This window comes from Hemitrygon akajei, unplaced genomic scaffold, assembly GCF_048418815.1.
Source record: "Hemitrygon akajei unplaced genomic scaffold, sHemAka1.3 Scf000045, whole genome shotgun sequence".
Classification (NCBI taxonomy): Eukaryota; Metazoa; Chordata; class Chondrichthyes; order Myliobatiformes; family Dasyatidae; genus Hemitrygon; species Hemitrygon akajei.
Window position 1 is genome coordinate 3312020 of NW_027331931.1, and position 22779 is coordinate 3334798.

General features: G+C 46.2%; 1 protein-coding gene and 2 non-coding genes across 3 annotated transcripts in view; 1 reads left to right on the top strand and 2 right to left on the bottom strand.

Moving 5' to 3' along the window:
- LOC140720622 (NACHT, LRR and PYD domains-containing protein 3-like) overlaps positions 1-22779 on the bottom strand; it is a 745417-nt gene that overhangs the window by 126364 nt on the left and 596274 nt on the right. The window lies entirely within an intron of this gene.
- On the bottom strand, positions 9733-9814 carry trnas-gcu (transfer RNA serine (anticodon GCU)). Its single transcript has one exon. It is a non-coding gene; the product is annotated as a tRNA-Ser (tRNA).
- On the top strand, positions 10522-10613 carry trnar-ucg (transfer RNA arginine (anticodon UCG)). The gene is given in 2 exon segments: positions 10522-10558; positions 10578-10613. It is a non-coding gene; the product is annotated as a tRNA-Arg (tRNA).

The window sequence follows — 22779 nt, forward strand, 5'->3', positions numbered from 1 at the left end:
AATCTGAGGATACGTTAGAAATCACCGGTTCAAAGTGAGTCTATCATCAAAATCCGTATATGTTACCATATCCTATCTCAAGATCTTTTTCTTTTCTGGCTGTTACAGGAGGGTGTAGAAGGAAAGTAAACTATTTTCCCCCAACTGCTACACATAAGCAGATAGCCGCTGCCAAACAACTGAGAAGGTGCGTTTTAAAGATTTGTGAATGTGAGTCTGTATGCAGCAGGGAATCAAATCGAGGCAGATCTGCAGACGGAGAAGGACGTGAATCATTCCTATTGGCTCAGCACAAACTCTCCACTCGGCATACTGACCGCGTGTCTGTGACGTCCTGGAGAGACACCGCCAGGACTGAAGGGGTCAGCAGACCCTGAACACAAACTGAATGGTGTGCCAATATGTTAGAGTAATCAAAGCCGTAATTTGGACCTTCAAAAAAGACACCAGTTCAATAAACAGAACCCTGTGTTTTTATAGACACCTCAGCGCTGCTGTGGGGAATAATGGGGACACGATTTTTTTCTTTCATCCCGCCCCTACCCCACCTTATTAGCTTTATCTTTCGCCTTCTATCTTTTATCACCTCCAGCTTCATATTCTAGCTCGATCCCCCATCTTTCCCAGTGTGATTAGACCATTATATACAGGAGCAGGAGTAGTCCACTCGGCCGATCGAGTCTTCTCTCCCATTCTATCATGGCTCATTTATAACTACTCTTCACCCCATTCTCCCGCCTTCTCCCCGTGACGTGGCATCCAGACTAACCAGGAACCAACCAATCCACGCTTTAGTATACTCAGTGTTTTGGCGTCTACAGCCGTCGATGACAATGAATTACACAGGTTCAACACCATCTGGCTGAGCGAATTCCTTCGCATCTCTACTCTAAATGGTCGTCCTTCTGTACTGACGCTGTGCCCTCTGGTCCTGTTTCCACAGTTACTCCATCTAGTCCTTTGGGTATTCGATAGATTTCCATAAATCCACCCTCCTTGTTCTGAACTCAGGAGAGTACAGGTTCAGAACCTTCAAACTCTCCTCCTACGCTCAGCCGTGCATTCCCGGAATCATTCTAGTGAGCCCCCTCTGGACCGTTCCCAATAGCAGCACTACCTTTCTTACTGAGGTGTCCCAGACCGATCACAATACTCCGTGCCGGCTGATGAACGCGGAGAAATACCCGCTGAAACGGTTATCTACATTCTTTAAACCATAGAGCGACCAGTTGGTTTCTGCAGTAGAATTAAGTCAAACGCCATGTTTCCTCCATAAGCTATCCACCTGCCGATATGTGGAATCACGGTTAACAACTGAGCTCTCAGAAATGCGCATGCGTTTAGTGGTGATATAGTTCACTCGCCGTCTACCCTGTAGAGATGAAATGTGCCCGTCATCAGATATGCAATATGGAAGGATCAGTTCAGCTCTTCACCCGGATGGACGCTCTGTAGAACGTGGGAACTGTTGGGGACGGGTCACTCGTGTCCCGCCGGTTCTTTCTTTTTTTGTTAATTTTCATTCTCTCCGTTCGGTCTCATTCTTCTATCTGATTATGTTCCCGGTGTTTTACTCCGGGCTGGTCCAGTCAGAGTGGATCAGCTCCCTTTTCTCCATCCTCCTCGCTGTTTCTCATTTTCCTATTTAGTGATGTTCCCGGTGTTTTACTCCGGGCTGGTCCAGTCAGAGTGGATCAGCTCCCTTTTCTCCATCCTCCTCGCTGTTTCTCATTTCCCTATTTAGTGATGTTCCCGGTGTTTTACTCCGGGCTGGTCCAGACAGAGTGGATCAGCTCCCTTTTCTCCATCCTCCTCACTGTTTCGCAGTTTCCTATTTAGTGATGTTCCCGGTGTTTTACTCCGGGCTGGTCCAGTCAGAGTGGATCAGCTCCCTTTTCTCCATCCTCCTCGCTGTTTCTCATTTTCCTATTTAGTGATGTTCACGGTGTTTTACTCCGGGCTGGTCCAGACAGAGTGGATCAGCTCCCTTTTCTCCATCCTCCTCGCTGTTTCGCAGTTTCCTATTTAGTGATGTTCCCGGTGTTTTACTCCGGGCTGGTCCAGTCAGAGTGGATCAGCTCCCTTTTCTCCATCCTCCTCGCTGTTTCTCATTTTCCTATTTAGTGATGATCACGGTGTTTTGCTTCCGATTTCACTCCCGATCCCCTCGATTCCTCCGGAAACTTCCCCGCTTATGTCTCCTCCCTCTCCGGTATACAAAATTAGATTGGTGTGTTGCAGCATGAGGAATCATTATTGGACCTTCACACAGCGGAGTCGTGTGTTTTGTTTTCTTTCTCAACAATCTCTCCATCTCCTGACTGCTCCCTCTCTGTTCTTTCATATCTCTGTCTTTATCTCTGTTCACCTCCCAAGGCTCCGTGACAATTTGCTTCTTTACTTCTCCCTCTGCTCTCTGTTTCTCTCCGACCACAGGTCCGGTCCCCTCCTGAGCAAAGTACATCTCATTGTAGCATTTCGGAACATATATTCACACTGATCATAAATGTACGTAGCACTTTAAAGAGCTTACAAAGCCACCGGAAAAAAAAAAACGTCTGATCCTTTTCCGTCTCCCCCCCCCCCCTCTCTCTCTCTCTCTCTCTCTCTCTCTGCAACTAACTGGACATTATCTTGCAATATAATCGATTTTTGAAAAGAAAAAGGAAATATGATACTGGAAATCCGAATTAAAACAGAAATTGTAGAAAACACTCAGCTGATAATGTGGGTTCTTTTTAAAATAATAATTGATATTTGAGATCTCTAGTTACTGTTCACCAGAAGGAAAAACACCACAGTACCTCGTGTCTGTGGATTCGAACACGGTATCTTCTTCCATTCATCATCTGATGGGTCTTCCACCCGATCGGAGTTTCACCACAAGGAGAAACACCACAGTACCTCGTGTCTGTGGATTCGAACACGGTATCTTCTTCCATTCATCATCTGATGGGTCTTCCACCCGATCGTAGTTTCACCACAAGGAGAAACACCACAGTACCTCGTGTCTGTGGATTCGAACACGGTATCTTCTTCCATTCATCATCTGGTGGGTCTTCCACCCGATCGGAGTTTTACAACACCATTGAAGTAGGAGTTGGGACGACGGGTAACTTCCGAGCGCGAAGCGATTCATACCACCACTTTGTCCATTCTCTGCATCAGTCTCTGTCCTCCTGCACCCGCCCTCCTTAAAACAACACTTGCCGCTCCTCCACCTGTCTACGCATAGTCCGCAGTCTTCGCTACAGGGCCATCAATTTCATCATCGTTAAAAAAGCGGTCCTAACACACCCTTGTGGAACACTCCTAGTCACCGGTAGGCAACCCGAAACCCATTCCTTCACTGTTGTCAACCAGCCAATGCTCGACGTATGCTACTGCCTTTCCTGTAATCCACTGGGCAGATTGGTGTGCAGAATCTTGTCAAAGACCTTCTGAAAACCGAAGTGCACAACATCCACCGATTCTCATTTGTCCATCCTGCTTGTTACTTCCTCAAATAATTCCAGCGGGTTTGCCAGGTTCCCTTAAGGAAAACTATTTTGTCACGTGCCTTCGATTATTCTGAAACCGCTTCCTTAACAATCTACTCCAAAATTTTCCTAACCAATTAGGTCTAATGATAGAGCTAACTACCCTACAATTTCCTTTCTGAAGCTTCCCTCCCTGCCTGAAGACTGAAGTGTCATTTGGTATTCTCAGTCCTCTGCAACTATGCCAGAGAATATTAATATTTGAAAGATGATTACTAAAGCACCCACAATGCCGTTAGTCGCCACTTTTAAAACTCTGGGGAGTCTTCCCGTCATTTCAAGGTGACCGATCTACCTTCAGACTGATTATTTTCTCAAGCAGCTTTTCCTTAGTCAAAGCAACCGCCGTCACTTCTGCCCCGGACACCCTCGAACTCTCAGCACACTGTCAGTGTCTTCGACAGTAAAGACTGGTACAAAATACTTGTTCAGTTCGTCCGCCATTCCCTTGAATCCAGTTATTATCTCTACAGCGCTATTTTCCAGCAATGTTTACACTCCCCTGTTTTTTTCTATATATATATAACCGAAAAAACTGGATGATTGTTGATATTATTGGCGTGATACCCTTCATATTTAATCACTCCGTCCCTCTCCTCTTATGACCATCTCCAACGGAATCCCACCATGTGCATCTTCAATTCACGCCCCCCCCCCCCTTCCCAGCCACTTTCTGTTCTCCGCGGGACTCCTTTGTCCATTCGACCCTCCCCAAAGATCGCCCTCCTGGCGCTTATGCTTGCAAGCGGAGCAAGTGCTACACCTGCCCCTATACCTCCTCCCTCAGGGCCTTAAACAGTCCTTCCAGGTGAGGTGGGATGTACCTCACAGAAACTTCGCGCGTTGTAACTGTTCATCCATGCTCTTGTGCTAATTATAACAATCAATTCGACTTCAGCTTCGCCCTTTGCATTTTTATTTCGATACTTAAAACATCGCCCAGGTACCGACCGAAGCGCCTCTTCAATGATCCCAGTGAACCTGCCTCAACCACGTTCCCTGGCCTCATTCCTGATGCTCAGCGCCGTCTAAATCTTTGCCTGCTCAGCCTGAACCTGCGCCACTCATTTTGGACACACCTACGCAACATTCCTATAGCTTTCATCCCCATTCGTCTACTTTCAAAGGCATAAACACTCAGCCTGGCCAAATTCATAATTCTGACCCTCGAGACCAAGTAACATCCTCATAAAACCTTTCTACATAACGTCCAGTCTAATCATTTTATTCCAACAACAGAGTGAGCAAAACTCTCTTGTTTCAGTTACTGAGGAAGATTGTGAGAAAAAGAGAGGCCTGATGATGATGGGCCATTGTACGGGTGGAAATGGTCGTGGGTGAGAGCACATCACACACTGGGTTCAACATTACAGTATGGGGTTTGATCCTGCGTATGTATGCCCGCCCTCCCTCAATATCTATTATATTCCTGTATGCACATCCCAGAGTCCAACATGGGCACTCTGCTGATGTGGGGGAGTTTATCCTGTGAACGGTCATTTTCCACAGGGAATGTTGCCATTATATTCCTAGGAACTCAGCTGGTATCTGCAGCTGTCGTGGGGCTTCTTTACACATGGAGATAGTTCCTCAAAATTCAGCTCAATACTTATTCAAAGGGTGGCTGCGTAATTCCATAAGGAGAGATGGGAAGAGATAATATGACGGCCACTTGAAAGGGGCGTGGTTAAAGGAGCTGGTGCAGATCACACACACAGGCTGGTTCTGCTTTGTTTGAATGGGCTGTACTTGCGTGATTACATTCATTCAAATTGATTATAAATTCCTTCCCCAGGACGCAGCCCATTGCCACAGTGGATCCACTTAAGATCTTTCTTCATGCATTTTGAATTTCTTGCGGCCTATTGTACAGTGTAGCTTTCACAGGTCATTTCCCAATTAGAATGAGATATATTGTCACTGACCTGTCTGTGGTGAAAGTATTTGCGGCTGCAGTACTTACCGATGTGGTGTTTGTTACAGGAAGTTGTCAGACTAAGAAAGATGGCATCAGCATGGGAAAGACAGAGACAACATCTGGTGACAAGTCACAAGAACACTGAGCACCAGGGAGACACGAGACACTCCCGGAAACCCGGATCAAAAATAACATATTGATGCAAGACGTCAGCGTGTCAGGCAACTACTGTGTGTGGGGGAATGAACGGTGAATATTTTGTGTCCAGCCTCTTCCCCAAGCCTTTGAACAACCAATATAAATGAGACTAAGGTAAAAGAGGGACGATGGGCTGGGGTAGGCGTGAATTCCCTCTTGGATATTGCTGCTGCCCAGCCCTGTTCACTTTATCATCCTGAATGTAAATCCTCCAACCCTTCCCTCCAAGTCCCTGTGTTCCGAGTTTATCACCCGGGATCACTCCTTCACTTTAGACAGGAACATAATAAAACAGGTGCAGCTGTCGGCCATTCAGCCCCTCAAGCCAGTCCTGATAGTCGATACTATCCATGGATCTTTACCATTTCTCAACTTCTCTCCTGTTTCAGGCCCCCATTGCTCTAAATCACTAGTCTTTGAAAATGTATCCCCTTCCTTATTATGTACAGCCATTGATCTAATCTCAGCAAACCTCTAAGGTAGAGAATTCTAGATATTCACTCTTTTCCACGAGAGGAAATTGCGATATACTTCAGTTGTCAATCGGCCCCATTATGTCCGCTTCTTGAAAGCTCTATTGCAAGTGGATGCATATCCCTTGGGTGGGTTACGTGGAGATTACACGGAATCCTCGTGATCACAGATATTTAACCCGGATGTTCCAGTTTCCTCCAACATCCCAAATATGTGTGTGATTTCGGTTTGTTTTATGTGTCGCTTTAAATGCAGGTGAGCGGTAGACTGTGCATGAGAACAAGTGGGAATGTAAGGGGAATATGAAGGCCTGGGGCATATTTATTTTTAAAATAGACCTTGATGGCTGGCAAGGAGTTGGTAGGTTGAAGGGCCTATTTTCGTGCTGTGTGTTTCTCTGCCTCCCTCTCAACATCGACCCGGCTGTGTCCTCCCAGATTCTGTCCTGTTCAAATAGGTCACCCCTCACTCTGTAATCTTTGGCCTTTTGTGACAAGAGCACACCTTTGATCCAGGAATTCGCTGAGGTGATATGTTCTGGGCAGTCAACGTGAACGTATTCTCTCTTAAATAGGGAATTCAGAACCGTACACAGTGGTCGAGGTGTGGTTGTGTTAATACTCTGCACAATTGTATTTCTAACCTCCAGCCTTGTTGTAATAAATACCACAGTGTTATTTGCTGCGTTAACAGTTTGATGCACCATCATACTAATTTTTCTATATCTCACACGCAAGGACATCTCAATCCCTTTGAATTTCACTTCTGTGTGATATTCTCCACTTGATGCTTCTTCCCTCACATTTTCAATCACTAACCTGCATGTGCAGACTTTTCATTTGCTCTTTATAACTATCAGTACGCAAGTTGAAATTTGCGGATTGCAACCGGCCCTCTCACCTCCTTTCAGGTTATCAGCAAACTCTCTAAGTCATGCTTACAAGTGGAAATACAGACGATGTCCGTGTCGGGTACTGACTAACCGAAGTGACGAAACCCGAGCGCGAGGCCGTGTCGAAGTAACATCGAACGAGGAACGACCCAAGCTTTTATCGATTTAAGAAACTGGACAGATCGAAATGGCCCGTGGTCGGAGTCGCAGGCGATGGACTGTTCGGCTCTGCACGCTTCTCCGCGGGGTTTGCTCGTCTCTGTGCTGGCCTGAGGCTGTGGCCTGCAACTGGTGGATTCTTGTCCGGCAGCAGTGATGCCTGACTTTCTGACTTTTCGTTATGAATACTGTTTTCGTGCTTTTATTTTTGAACGATCTCTCTCTCTCTCTCTCCCCCCCCCCCCCCACACTGGGTGTTTGACTGTCCTCTTTTGTTTTAATGTTTCATTAGGTTTCTTTACCGCCTGCACGGAGACGAATCCCAAGGCTGTATAAAGTCTGCACACTCTGATAATAAATTAAAGGACAGACGCAGAGAGAGCGAAAAAGCGAAACTATTCGCCATCGCATGTTTTGTCGACATTTACGCCAACCCTCTTGCCCCCAAGATACTGTGGAGGCATTAGTAGTGATCCTTCGAGAAGCACAGTATTTTCGAATTGTATTGGGACTCAGTGTTTGGGACGATTTTGCAGTCCTTTATTAACGATGAAGTTTTGAGGCACTTCGAGGCACACAATAAAATAGGCCAAACTCAGCACGATTTCCTCAAGGAGCAATCTAGCCTGACAAATTGTTTGGAATTCATTGAGGAAATAACAGGCAGAATAAACAATGGAAAGACACTAAATTTTGCTTACTGGAATTTCAGTACTCGTTGACAAAGCGCAGCGCACACGTCTGATAAACAAAAGATAAACGCCCCTCATGATACAGCAGAGATACAGCCATAGATAGACGAATGGCTGACTGGGTGGAGGCGAACAGTGAGAATAAAGAGGTCTTTGCTTTCGGTTACTAGTTGGTATTAGGGCTGCACCTTTTCACAGTATATGTCAGTAATCGGGATGACGTAATTGGTGGCTTTGCAGCAAAATCTGAGGAAAATCCAAATATCGGTTGAAAGGTCGGTGGTCTTCGGGAAAGCAGAAAGTGTGCGGAAGACCTTGGACAGATGACGAGACGGGCAATGAAGTGGCAGAAGGAGTATACCGCAGGGTATTGTACGGAATTGAATTTAGCTCGAAGTAATCTAGACGAATGACTATCCTCTAATCGGGACAAATCGGCAAAGAAGAGGTGTAACAGGAGTTTGGAGACTTAGTGCGGATTCTCTAAAGTCTCATTGCCAGTTTGAGACAGCAGTGAGGAAGGTAAATGCAATGTCAGCGTTTATTTCGAGAGAAATAGAAAATAAAAAAAAACAAATGTGTAATGCTGAGCCTTTGTTAGGTTTCGGTGAGACCACAGTTGGAATATGGTGAACGGTTTTCGTCCCTTATCTAAACCGGATGTGCCGGCAAAGGTCGGAGTCCAGAGGGCGGTCACGTGATTGATGCCAGGAAGAGAAGAGTTATATATGAGGATTATTTTAGGACCCTGGGCTTGGTGGCTGGAATGTGGAAGAATGAGACCGGGATCTCATTGAAATCAATCGAATATTATCAGGCTGAATTAGAATGGACATGGAGAGGATTTTCATGTAGTGCTAGACTCGGTGGCCAGCGGGCACAAACTCAAATAAGGGCATCCAATTAGAAAAGGGACAAGAAGCAAATTCTGTAGCCAGAATGTTATGGATTTGTGGAATTTATTGCCACGAAAAGCCGTGTAGGGCAAGTAATTGGGTACATTTAAAGTGGAGGTTGAAGAGGTGGACAGGTAGTAAGGGAGTCAACTGTGTCGAGGAGAAGGCAGGGGAATGGAGTTGAGAGGAGTGATATGTATGACCATAAGACCATAAGACATAGGAGCAGAATTAGGCCATCTGGCCCATCGAGTCTGCTCCGCCATTCAATCGTGGCTGATCCTTTTTTTTTTTCTCTATTCTCATGAACTCCAGTTCCCAGCCCTCTCCCCGTAACCTTTGGTGTTATGTCCAATTAAAAACTTATCAATCTCTGCCTTAAATACACCCAACGACCTGGACTCCACAACTGGATGTGGCAATGAATTTCACAAATTCACTACCCTTTGTCTAACGAGATTTCTCTCCAACACTGTTTTGAAAGGGCACCCCTCTATCCTGACGTTGTGCCCTCCTGTCCTAGATTCTCCCACCATGGGCATCCCCCTTTCCACATCTACTCTGTCTAGTCCTTCCAATATTCGAATAGTTTCAATGAGATTCCCCTCTCATCCTTCTAAGTTCCGGCGAGTACAGTCCCAGAGACATCAATCATCCATGTGAAAGTCATCTAGACTCTCTCCAGTGCTAGCGCATATTTTTTAAACTGAGGGACCCAAAACTGTTCACAATACTCAAGGTGAGGCCTCAGCCGTGATGGAATGGCGGAAATCGGTGAGCCGAATAGCCGAATTTTGCTCCTATATCTTGTGGTATCGCGGCCAAATTTGGTGAGAAATTAATGATGAATATTGCTTTTCATGATTCGCGTAACAAACCGTCTGGTGTCCCTGAGACAAAATTTGGATGTTTTAAAGTGACAGTGTTAAAGGTGGTCCCCCCCCACCCCCGATAAATATCGGGACGACGAGGATGGGATTCGAACCCACGCGTGCAGAGCACAATGGATTAGCAGTCCATCGCCTTAACCTCTCGGCCACCTCGTCTGCTTAAGGTCCACACATTTATGTTCAGATTCTCTGCCGATTTGCTTTGCTCGCCGTGCTTGCCAGAATTCATCGAAGTGGATAAGGACAGTTTAGAGAAATATGTGCCAACCACAGGAAACATGGAAATAAATTTTCAATAGCTTTGTTATCATATTGTTCGATTTAATGTAAACAGATTTTGCCATTTGCCATCTGGTTCAAGAATGACGATATTCCGTGTATTGGGCAAAATCAATAACCCGATAACTACCGCATTAGAACGCGCTGAAGGCAACGTCCTCATCTGCGCAGCCGCAGATCCGAACACCCTAACGCTGAACCGACACAAACACATGGCCGCCCGGTTCTGGAATACCAAACCAACGGCTCAAATAGATAAAAATAAATCGAGTTCCCTGTCAATAATGTATTGAATGTGGTGGACCATTGTCACTGATTCCAATTCCAGAATATAACGCCGCTGCAAAAGACAGTGGTGTGTGCCTTTGATAATTCCTTTCTGTGTGACAGAAATGGAATATTGAACAACCCAAAGCAGGAATGTATGGAGAGACATTGACACAACAATGGTCGAATGCTCACCTGGGATGAAATCACTACAGGCGAGTACTTTTAGCTCGGTCAAGAAATCATTTTACAGGTGGAACTCCTTGCAGCAGTCAGCATGTTCCCCATTCGCCCCCTTGGCCTTTCTCACAGAATATGGCCGTGTGGCCTAATGGATAAGGCGTCTGACTTCGGTGCTTGACTGGTGGAAGTCATCAGAAGATTGCAGGTTCGAGTCCTGGCACGGTCGTTTTGACAAACTGGCGGATTCTGTTCACTCCCTGCAGCATGATTGTCCGCGTGAGCAGATCTTATCGGCAATAATTCACCACACAGCACTGAGGGTGATTTCTTCCGGTTCCAACCCTCCTCCTCTCGGACACAGCACGCTGGTTATCTGCCTGCTGTGGGATGTCTTCATCACTAATTCCCGAGCAGACAGCAACCGCCTCAACATCAGGAATCTTCACCGCTTCTCGAACCTTACCCCCACTGAATTTACTGTTGTCTAATCTCTCAGCACCGGTCCCAAAGTTACCATCCAACCTGCTGACAAAGTGCTGCTGTTGTAGAGTGACGAACTGACCTCCACCTGGCTGAGACTAGGCGGTAACTTTCAGACACATCATGATGCCTACACCTCGAAGAATCCCGACTCCGGATCATCAGAGAACTGCATCCGGCACGATCACTGACATCATCAACTCCAGAGAACCTCCATTCACTGTGGATAACTCGTGTTTCCATTGCCCTGAACTGTACGCTTCGACCTCCTACTCCATTCATAAGCCTAAATGTCCGGTTAGGCCCATTGTCTCTGCCAGTTCCTGCCCCACTATCCTGTGTTCTTACAGCTCCAGTCCAAACTATGCTCCATAATTCAGCCCCTTCCCGCCTACATTCCCGAAGCTTCCTGTGCTCTCGATCAACTCACAAACTTTCGATTCCCTGGCCCCGACCGTCGCATTTTCTCCATGGATTTCCAGTCCCTCATCAAGAGGGCCTTAAAACGCTCCACATTTCTAAAGGAAACAACCAAACAGCTTCCCTCTATCATCAGCACCCTCCGTCTGGCAGAACCGGTCCTCACCTCAACAGTTTCTCCTTCGGCTCCTCCCACTTACTCCAAATTTAATGGGTAGCCATGGACACCCGCATGTATCCCATATATGTCTCCCTTTTCGTTGCCTAAGTAAATCAGTCTACCAAACCAATGTACCACACCTTCCCCGGTAACTCGCCCCAGTGCTCCCAGCGCTACGTCGACCAATGTATTGCTGCCGCTTCCTGCATTCACACTGAGCTCGACAATGTCAACCACTTCACCTCCAGCTTCCACCCCGCCCTTGAACGTCCCACTCAATGCGAGCAAAGCAAAGGGAGAAGAAACCAGAGGAAACCAATGTATTGTTGCCGCTTCCTGCATTCACACTGAGCTCGACAATGTCACCCACTTCGCCTCCAGCTTCCACCCCGCCCGTGAACGTCCCACTCAATGCGAGCAAAGCAAAGGGAGAAGAAACCAGAGGAAACCAATGTATTGCTGCCGCTTCCTGCATTCACATTGAGCTCGACAATGTCACCCACTTCGCCTCCAGCTTCCACCCCGCCCTTGAACTTCCCACTCAATGCGAGCAAAACAAAGGGAGAAGAAACCAGAGGAAACCAATGTATTGTTGCCGCTTCCTGCATTCACACTGAGCTCGATAATGTCACCCACTTCGCCTCCAGCTTCCACCCCGCCCTTGAACGTCCCACTCAATGCGAGCAAAGCAAAGGGAGAAGAAACCAGAGGTCCACGAGCCAGTCCTCATCGGAGGATCAGTGAGGGTGAACAACTTTAAATCCCGGGTGTTCCTATTTCACAGTTTTCGCCCTGGACCCATCACAAGTGCAAATGCGAAGTAAGCTCGGCGGTGTCTCTGGTTTCGTCGGAGTTTGCGGAGATCGGCAGGACATCTGGAACCTTGACACATTTCTGTAAATGTGATACCGAGTGTATCGACTGGCTGCCTCATGGCTCGGTATGGGAACATCAATGTCAATGAACGTAAGTTCCTACAGAATGTGGTGGGTTCGGCCCAGTACATGTCTGGTAAAGCTCTCCCACCATTGAGCACATCTATCTTTAGGGACTTTGCCATTTCTTACATGGTGGGTGGTGGGCGCTGATGATTTTTGCTGAAACGTTGGGGGGGGGGCGGTTATTGATACCTTTGTTGTTGCTTGTGCTGCTTTATTATTCCCCTCAACCCCCAGTTTCCCGCCTTCTGCCTGTGACCTTTGACGCCCTGACTGATCAGAAACTTTTGCTATATAAAAAACCCAATTGTTCCGCCTTTACAGCCGTCCATAGCAAGGAGATCCCTAGATGGCAGAATTTTATCCTCATCTTTCTTCTGAAGGGGCGCCCTTGTATTCTGAGGCAGTTCCGTCTGGTCCTAGACTCCCTACACTATGTGAATTATTCACACCGCATCCATACTCTCGCAGTCTTTCAATATTCTACAGTTGTCAATAATATGCACCCACATTTAATCAAACGCTTCTCACACGTAATCCCTTTAATTTCGGGATCATACCGTCCCCATAGCATTATCAATGGGGACAGGAGAGGTTCCGGAGGATTGGAGGGCTGCCAGATGTTCTTCCCTTATTCAAGAAAGGGAGTAGAAATAGCCCAGGAAATTGTAGACCAGTGAGGCTTACTTCAGTAGTTGGTAAGCTGATGGAAAAGATCCTGAGAGGCAGTATTTATTGACATTTGGAAAGGCATAATATGATTAGGAATAGTCAGCATGGCTTTGTGAAAGGCAGGTCGTGCCTTAGAGGCCTGAGTGATTTTTTTTGAGGATGTGACTAAACACATTGATGAAGATAGAGCAGTAGATGTAGTGTATATGGATTTCTGCAAGGCATTTAATAAGGTACACCGTGCACGGCTTATTGAGAAAGTGAGGAGACATGGGATCCAAAGGGGCATTGCTTTGTGGATCCAGAACTGGCTTGCCCACAGAAGGCAAAGAGTGGTTGTAGACGGGTCATATTCTGCATGGAGGCCGGTGACCAGTGGAATGCCTCAGGGATCTGTTCTGGGACCCCACGTCTTTGTGATTTTTATGAATAAACTGGATGAGGAAGTGGAGGGATGGGTTAGTAAATTTGATGATGACACAAAGGTTGGGTGTGCTGTGGATAGTGTGGGGGGCTGTCAGAGGTTACAATGGGACATTGATAGGATGCAAAACTGGGCTGAGAAGTGGCAAATGGAGTTCAACCCAGATAAGCGTGAGGGGATATTGCCGCAAGGGCGCTCTGTGACGTTCAGCCGGTAAGGAGCTCCATTCCGGATCTGCTGACCGTGCTACTCCCATAGCGTTCGTCTCTCCCGAGGCTGCCCATAGGGATCTGTACACGAGCACCAGGACGCGTCCACGCACCGGTGGTCCTGCCAGCTACGTCTGCAGGAGCCAGACGTCCTCCCTTCCCTTTGTAGTTCAGCCTGCGTCCAAAAGTAATTCAGTTTGCCTGTGTCGCCAGCGAGTAGACACTACTTGAGGCTTTCTGTCGGAGAGGCTATGCGCTGGCAGGGAGAGAATTACACGTTCAGCTCTCCTTTTCTCCTCGCCGAAAGTGAGAGCCACAAACACTACCCACTATACTATCACACCAGACGCATCACAACAAACTTAATGACGCCTATCTGTGACCGTCGTGAATGTCACCCCTCGGCGTCCTATGCAGCAAGGAGAAATCTCTCAGCTTACACAAACTATCCTTATATAATAATCGAGTGTTCAAAGAAATATTCTCATGAAACTTTCCCGGTATGTTTCCAGTCTCATGGCATCCTTCCTGTGCCTTTTCTACGTGTATAACCGGTTTCAGCGAATATGCATCCTTCGGCTTGGTTTATCCAATTCTGCAAAATTCCCAGTGTCCGGCCATTTACTATGCAAGAACTGCCCTGCCTTAACTTTACAAAGTGCTACATTTTGTCAAATTAAATTCCACCTGCCAATCCTTGACAACTTTCTAAGTTGGTCTATCCACTTCATTGTCCAAGACACCACCGATACTGATGTCATTTACAAATTTAGGAACCACCTGATTGCCTCTAATCAGCCTCTGCCTGTTTAAATGCTGACTGATCCCAAAACCCGCATCCCCTCCTGTCACTCTTCCACCAACGCTGTTAGACTCAATGGCCTGCATTTTACACATCGTTGTTCCATTTGCTGTACAGATCAAAGACAGATCGTATTTAACCATGATGTGCGAGGTGATGCATTTTGTAGGCAAAAGTAAGAGAGGGATGTCTACATTATTGATAAGGTTTTAGCGATTTTGAGATTTGTTTATAAATCCAAAGATCCACGATGGCACTGGCAATACACGCGACGTATTGCCGACAGCTCGTAAAATGTCTGGATGTATTTCTTTTGAACCACTGTCGCTGCAATCTGAAACCCCTAGTTTCCCTTTAAGAAACGTACTGTTGAGCTGTCTAAATTAATCAGCAGTTTAACGAGCTGCTGGAGCACCAGATGGACGTGACTCTCGGGAATGCAGGTGCGGCACCTTTCAGCGATCAGCGAAGGTCAGCATTACCATTGCCGGAAAGAGGTCGGTTCGGAAGACTTCAAGCCAGACCAAATCGACGGGTTATGAAGCATCCTTTACCCGGCATCTTCTTAGCCAAAGGCCAATGACTTGAAAACAAGATGCATTACGTCAGCGCAACGTGGCAGTTTCGGAGGGAAATGAGGGACTGCTGTCTTCTCCGTTTCATGGAGACATGGCTCAGTTCGGTGGAACAGCCGGAAGGATTCTCAGTCCACCGTTCGGAGTTGATAAGAAGGTATTGTGGTGCGTGGGGGGGGGGGGGGGGAGGGGGGTTGGTGGATCGGCGGTGTTGTTTCGTGATAAATTCTTCATGCTCTCCGTACATAGCGGTCTTGCCGCACCCTCGTTCTCCCAATCACAACATCCAATGATTGAGTTCTGTCGGTGCTGCTTACCGAGAGGGTTCTCCTCATTGATCCGGATGGCACTTCACATACCGCTAGAGCAGATGTTAAGCAAGCATACCATGTACTGAGTGCCGCGACCAGCAAGCAAGGAACTGCCTACCCCGAGGACTTTCAAATCATTGAGGGGGTTTCTATCAGGCTTATTTAATGAAATCTAAGCTCATTTGTCATCAGCACGTCATTCTCAGTACCAAGGGCTCCCGCACTCTCAACCACTGATGGAGCACGATCAGGAAAGCCTACTATTCCACCCCCAGACCATATTTCGGGCATTCTGAACGTCTGGTTTTCTTTCTCCTACCTCCATCCAGGCGGAGGGTGAGGAACAAGACACCAGATGCATCGGCAACAATGTCGCGGGAATCGGAGGGCCGACTTCTGAATTGCTTCGAGGCGATAGACAGAAACAAAAATGAGCCAGGACTCAGAAGAGAATCTGAATGTCACAATCTTTATAAAGACACTGGAGAACGAGTGTTACCCACTGATTCATTCAGAGTCCAGGGTGTTCCTTAACCTGAAGCACTGGGTGAACAAGAGATCTGCAAAGTGCTGTGCAGTAGATTCGTGGCAATATTTATCACATTTATTCATTATGTAGTGTTCTCGCACAGGTGTAAAAGAACTCTGAACTAAACACCAAGCATAAACCAGTCAATGAGGCGGTCCCAGTAAGATTAACCGTTTACTGCTCACTCTTCCACATTAACGTATGGCGAAAACTGTTGATAAAACAATACAAAATATATACAGTATTTGTTTCCTTCTTGACATCACATTTACATCATAAATACTTGCAAAAGTAAAACTACAACAACTATATTACATTAAAATGCAACATACAGTCAGAATCTACCTACGCCATCGACTGGCTTTAAATACATCAACACAAGCTATCCGCAACTGTTTAAATAGCAAAAAACGTAAACTTTATCGACCGTTATTACTTTTAACAGAATCAGCATTAACATTTTGAATTCAACATATCGATTATCTTATTAACTTACGGCTTTTCTTCTCTGATGTTTCTTGTCCGTAGAAAGAAAACTTTTCTCGCGCTGATCCTGCACACATAAGCCCCGTCCTTCCCGTTTCTCCAAACCGATATTTTCCCACAAGACGCGGAGAAACCGGGTGTGACGTCATCGCATGCCACGATATATCACAGACAACGAATTTACTTTAAACAAACTTAACTTTAACTAAAACGATTACAAACGAATTACTAAAGCGAAAATATAATAAACTAAACAAATGCCTTAAAGGCAACACCCTCCCCGCCTGGCGTTCGTAAGGTCACTATGAACATAACCCAAAACTTCAGTCTCTAAATCAGTCCTTAGGTAGAAGTAGAATGACTTCTGCAACTGGCCTTTGGTAAGTTTTCACATCACCTTGGTCAGAAGTTTTCAACTCAACCTTCCTGACATGTCCATCCCTACTAGGGAATGTGGCAGTGATTCTCGCCATTGGCCAGCAGTTGCGGGCGATTTGCTTGTCCCTGAGCAGGACTAAATCTCCAACTTGAAGATTCCTGCGGGGCTCTGTCCACTTTTGTCTGTGTTGCAACAAAGGTAGATATTCATGTCTCCAACTAGACCAGAAACGATTTGCAAGAGCCTGAACCTGTCTCCATTGCTTTGTGTACAAATCGTTATCAGAGAAGTCCCCAGGTGGAGGGGGAGCTCCTGCCTTCTGCGTAAGGAGCATTGATGGCGAGAGTATGAAGGGGTTTTCCGGGTCAGAAGACACAGGTAGGAGTGGTCGTGCATTTATAATGGCTGTGACCTCTGCCATTAGTGTGCACAGTACCTCGTGGGTCAGTCGGGTGCGTTGCTGCAGAAACTTTGAATCAAGAATTCTTCTGGCGATACCAATCATCCGCTCCCATGCGCCTCCCATGTGAGAGGCGTGTGGTGTGTTAAACTCCCAGTTGCATCCCTGCTGACTGAGGTACCTTTGCACCGTCTTGTCCATCCCCAGCTCCTTGGACGCTCCAACAAAGTTCGTGCCGCAATCAGACCTTAACTGTTTTGCAGGGCCTCTTAGCGCAAAGAAGCGCCTGAGAGCATTAATGCAGCTGGATGTATCCAAAGATCCGATTACCTCAATGTGTACCGCTCTTGAACTCATGCAGCTGAACATGATGGCCCACCGCTTGCTCTCTGCTTGTCCTCCTCTGCTGCGTCTAGTAGTGATAGACCAGGGACCAAATACATCGAGCCCCACATATGTAAAAGGAGGGCAGGCTTCAAGGCGTTCTGGTGGGAGGTCCGCCATACGTTGAGCTTCTAACTTGCCTCGCAGTTTCCTGCAGGTTACACATTTGTGGAGATTACAACAGGACAGTGACAGGACGCAGAGCAGAGCTGAGAAGTTACAGATGGAGTTCAACCCAGACCGTTACAGAGCGATTCACTTTGGAAGGATGAAATTGAAGGCAGAGGTGATACTTTCTCCGGTCAACCGAGGGCCGCACGTTAGTACGAGTTCCACAATGAAAACAGAGTGATCAGACACTCTCCAATAAGCCGAGGGCCGCTCATCGATACGAGAACAACAATCGGCACGAAGCGGTGCACTACAGGAGCAGAAGGAAGTGTGATTGACAGGTGAGCTTGAACACATCCGCTGTTCTGCACATACTCATAGTGATTGTCGAAAGGCAATATACCTGACAGTAAATCAGGAGGAAAAAAATACCACTTCGTGACAAATAATAGAACAGCCTGGGAACCTGCGGATAGTTCAGAGGTTTTACTTGCTACTTTGTTTCAGACAGAGAATGGATGGAGAAATAGCGGTGGAATTGTCGCAGGTTTGCGAATATATTCAAAGTTAAATGGACTGTATCACACGTCACGGGTGTGGGGTGGTCAGGTCATTCACTGGCAGAGGTCAGGTTCCTGCCAAACGGCCCATGTGTGCGCTGGAAAACATTGTTCTTCAAACTGTCCTCAGCCCTCGCTAATCTCCCGAAGACACGCTCCCTTTTTGATCAGAGATCTCTGGAATATCGCTGTGGATCTTTTAAATAGTTTCGAAGAAGATAAGTGCAGTACATGTCATTGTAACCTGTCAGCTGTCACTGTGATTTCCAACAATCACCCCCGGTATGACTGGAAAGAACGAAAGAAAAGAATGAACGAATGTTCCGCTTTAATAAAGAAGTGTTCTCCATTTCACCCGCCAGAACAAACTCCTTCCCTCAGTTTCAGAAGCGAATGTGCTCCGTCAAATGTTATAAATTAAATCTATTTCAAGCTGAATGCCTACTTTAAGAATAACGCTGGTATAAAAATATCCAATTTAAATAGCTGAAGCAAGGTATCATGAAAAAAACATGGAAAATTCACATCATTTTTTTAAAAGTAAAAATATTGCAGTATCCCTTGGTGAGTCAGATTCATGACACAGGTACAGAGTAATTAAAATTGTTTACGTAATTGTTAGTGCATTTCGTTATCACTAATGTCCCTGGCGTAATAGCCACGCAAATTGCCTCAGTGGAATTGCTTTAACCTGGATAAAAGTCTAGGAAACCGATTACCAGTCCATCTGAGCAGCTGAAACGCTCCGCACGGCTGAACGCTGCTTCTGACGGAATATGGGATATCCGGCAATTTACTACATCGCAGCCATTTTCTATCCCACACTTGTAGCGGTTGGTGTCCCCGGTAAGATGCCGGAGCTGGTTACTTTATGTATGGTGCCGTCGTTACTCTGCTGCGGTATCCGCACTGTTACTGAGCACAGATGTTACCGTCGGCTGAAACGTGTTTCCGGAATTGAGGATTCAGGCATCTAATAGTTTTATTTTCATTGCCCTTCTACTTTTGTCAATTAAGTTGGTGCCGATATTGTCTCTGTTTCATAATTTCACCTCGCTAGGCTTTCTGAAGTGATGCTGGTCTCTGCTTTTCTAGGTCCGAGTCTGTATCAGTGCAGGAAGTTCGATCTTATCAGTGCAGACAGTTCGATCTTATACAGACGTGGCAGCTTATTTAAATGACGGACGAGTGTATTTTCGACACGTAGGTCTGTTCTGTAAGTCAGTAAATGAGAACTCGTGCTTTATATCTCCTTGATTCCATGTTGTAGCCGCTACAAATAATCCCGTCAGCTATTTCACCTCTAATAATGGAAATGATGTTGTTTACAGGAGTGATCGTCTGCTCACCGGTACGTGAGTCCTGGAACTCGGGTGCCTCGCTCTAAACTGTGGGAAGGTCGCCAATCCACTGACACTCACAACCGTCATTGTCCTCCAGCCGGAGTGCAGCGACGGAGACACACATTGGCTTCCCGCTTTCCACTTCCACAGACCATACCCTGCATAGCATCGGTAGAATGGGGGCATTCAGGCAGCTGACCATATTTCTATTTTATTTCCAAATTTCTTGCAGTTAATTTAACGGCGATTGTGATCCTATCTCGGGGAAAATGCGGACTCTCCAAATGCATCACCCGTTACCTGGTTGGAATGGCAACAGCGGATCTGATGGTGGTTATTGTTTCTGCTTTAGTGCAACAGACCAACAATATCTACATTTATTCCAGATCCCTGCTCATCACTCCTGTATGCGCTCTGACACTTGTATTTGCGGCTGTGACGCGGGACTGTTCTGTTTGGTTCACGGTCAGTTTTACCTTCGATCGCTTTATCGCAATATGTTGCCGAAAGTTGCGGGAGCAATACTGCACCGAGAGAACAGCAACGGTGATTATGGTGACGGTGGTTATAGTGAGCTGCGGGAAATGTGTCCCGTTTTACTTTGCCCTTGAACCTTACGTCATCATTGACAACACGCCGTGGCGGTGCACCACCACACATGAATACGCTACTTCACCCGTGTGGAGAGGATACCAATTACTGCAGAGCATTTTAACACCATTGATACCAATCGGATTAATCCTGGTGTTTAACGGGTTAACCGTAAGACATATCGTTGTGGCAAATAGAGTCCGCAGAAGGCTTCGGCACAGCAGCGACAATCAGAAAGATGCCGAGGTTGGAAAACGCAGAAAATCGATGATTTTGCTGTTTTCTATATCAGCTAATTTCATATTATTTTGGATTCCCCATGTAGCCCGTTCTCTAAAATGGCAAGCGCAAAACTATTTTTACGAGAACAGATATTTGAGTTCCCCAGTATACATCCTGCAGCAATTTGGGTTCATGATGCAAGTACTCAGCATGTGTACCAATACTTGTATCTATACACTGACACAGAGGAAATTCAGAGAAGAGCTGAGGAATGGAATGAAGTATGTGTTTACATTAAATGGTCATCTGTGTAGATAACGCCCGCGTCTAATGACAATTCAGCGGAGTTTTCAAATAAAGCCGTTTTACAATGAACAGGTTTGGCAAAAAAAAAGTCGAGAATTCAAACTTTCATATGCCTGGTCATCCGGGAATTGCAGAATCGGCGGAAGATTGCTGACCTCATACAGTTCAGGTCGGTAGCAATACAAACGCTCAATGCTGCTGGCGTGATTGTTACATTGGTTGAAGTATGTTCCAATCTATCACAGACACTCGACTGTCACAAGGGCAGGGATGGCTGCAGAAATTTCCGTGTTTTAGATGTTTCAAAATGAACAGGGTCGGGTAACAGAGTGTAAAGGGAGTGAGATGGGAAACCAGGGATAGTATTGCAGATGCAGAAAGGGAGGACATCGTGGAGCTTTCGTTTGTGAATAGACTGGGAGACGAACACAGAAACATGATAACCCCATTTGGACTATTCTATATAGCCGTCCCTGCAACGGGAACAGTGAGGAACCGATCGGGAAGCAGGACGTGGACATTTGCCATTTTATTGGCATGGGTAACTGCCACAATATTCTTCGGCATCTCCCCAGGGTAAAAGGTTTAATTATGGCATAATTTCTCAGTTGTGTCCAGGAAGGATTCATGTCACTATGTCGACAGGCGCACTATCGAACAGTGCGTACTGGATCTAATATTAGAAAAGGAAACGGGTCAGGTGATAGATCTCTCCGTGGGTCAGCATTTCAGAACAATAGGACAGAACTCCCCTCTTTTTACCTTGTCCAGGGATAGGACCAGAGAGTATGGAATGTGTTCAATTGAGGGTCTGGGAATTATGGTGCTACCTGGCAGGAGTTTAGGAACGTACATTGGGAAATGATGCACTCGGGGTATTGCGCAAGAGACATGTGGAGATTGTTTAGGGAGCACTTACATGGGGTTCAGTATAGGCTTGTCTCAGTGACGCAGGGAAAGGATGACCATGTAAAGTAACCCTGGGAGACATGAAAGTTGCAACAACACGTCAAGAGGAAGAAAGAACGATACTTACAGAACAGGACGAAAGGATCAGGTAAACCTATAGCAAGTCACAATGCAGACAAGAAGGAATTTAAGAATGGACTTAAAAAGAGCGATAGTGGGATCTGAGAAATCCTTGACGAGTTGCACTGCGAAGAACAGGAGGAGTCCGGGGAGAGTGTATGCAGGTCAGAGGTAAAAGAGGAAAACTAGTGCCTGGAGTCCAAGGAGGCGGTAAAGCTCCTCACGGAATACATTGATCAATGTGAACACAGCGTCAAAAGGCAGATATGCTCGAACATGCCAACGCTGAAAAGAGGATGCGCTGGAAACTTGGGAAGCATTATCACAGATGATCCCATGGTGCCAGAAGGGATATAGTCTTTGTAATAGATGATTCCACGGTGCCAGAAGGGATATAGTCTTTGTAATAGATGATTCCCCGATACCGAAAGAGACATAGTCCAGGTAATTTTGGAAGGGGATCAGATATTGCTGAGCTTTTGGACAGGATATTTGTGGCGTCGCTGGCCACAGAAGTAGAACTAGATGATTGGAGGGTGGAAAATGTTATTCATTTGTTGACAAAAGATAATAGGGATAGTTTTTCGAATTATAGTCCAGGGAGTCTTACAACAGTAGTGGGTAAACTACTGGAGAGGATTATTGAAGAAGGAAATTATGAGTATTTGGAGAAACGTAGTCTGCTACGGAGAGACAATATGACATGTTGTCCTTTATAGGTCAGATTGAATTATTTGAAAAAGTGAAACTAAAACAAACAGAAGAATCAGGACAGTCGATGTGGGGGCATTAATTATGGTCAGGCGTTTGATCAGTTCCCCATAGTAGACTCTTTCAGAAAGTCAGGAGGCATGGGATCGAGGGAAACCTGGCTGCGTTGATTCGCAATTGGCTTCCTGACAGAAGGCAGATGATGTGGTAGACAGAGTGAATTCTGGCTGGAAAACAAAGGGCAGCCGTGTTCCGCAATCGTGGTACAAGTTACAACTCTATTTTGGGCTCTGCTGTTACAGCGAGTCGAAACTTCGGTACACTTTACAACTGTATTCTGAATCCGCAGT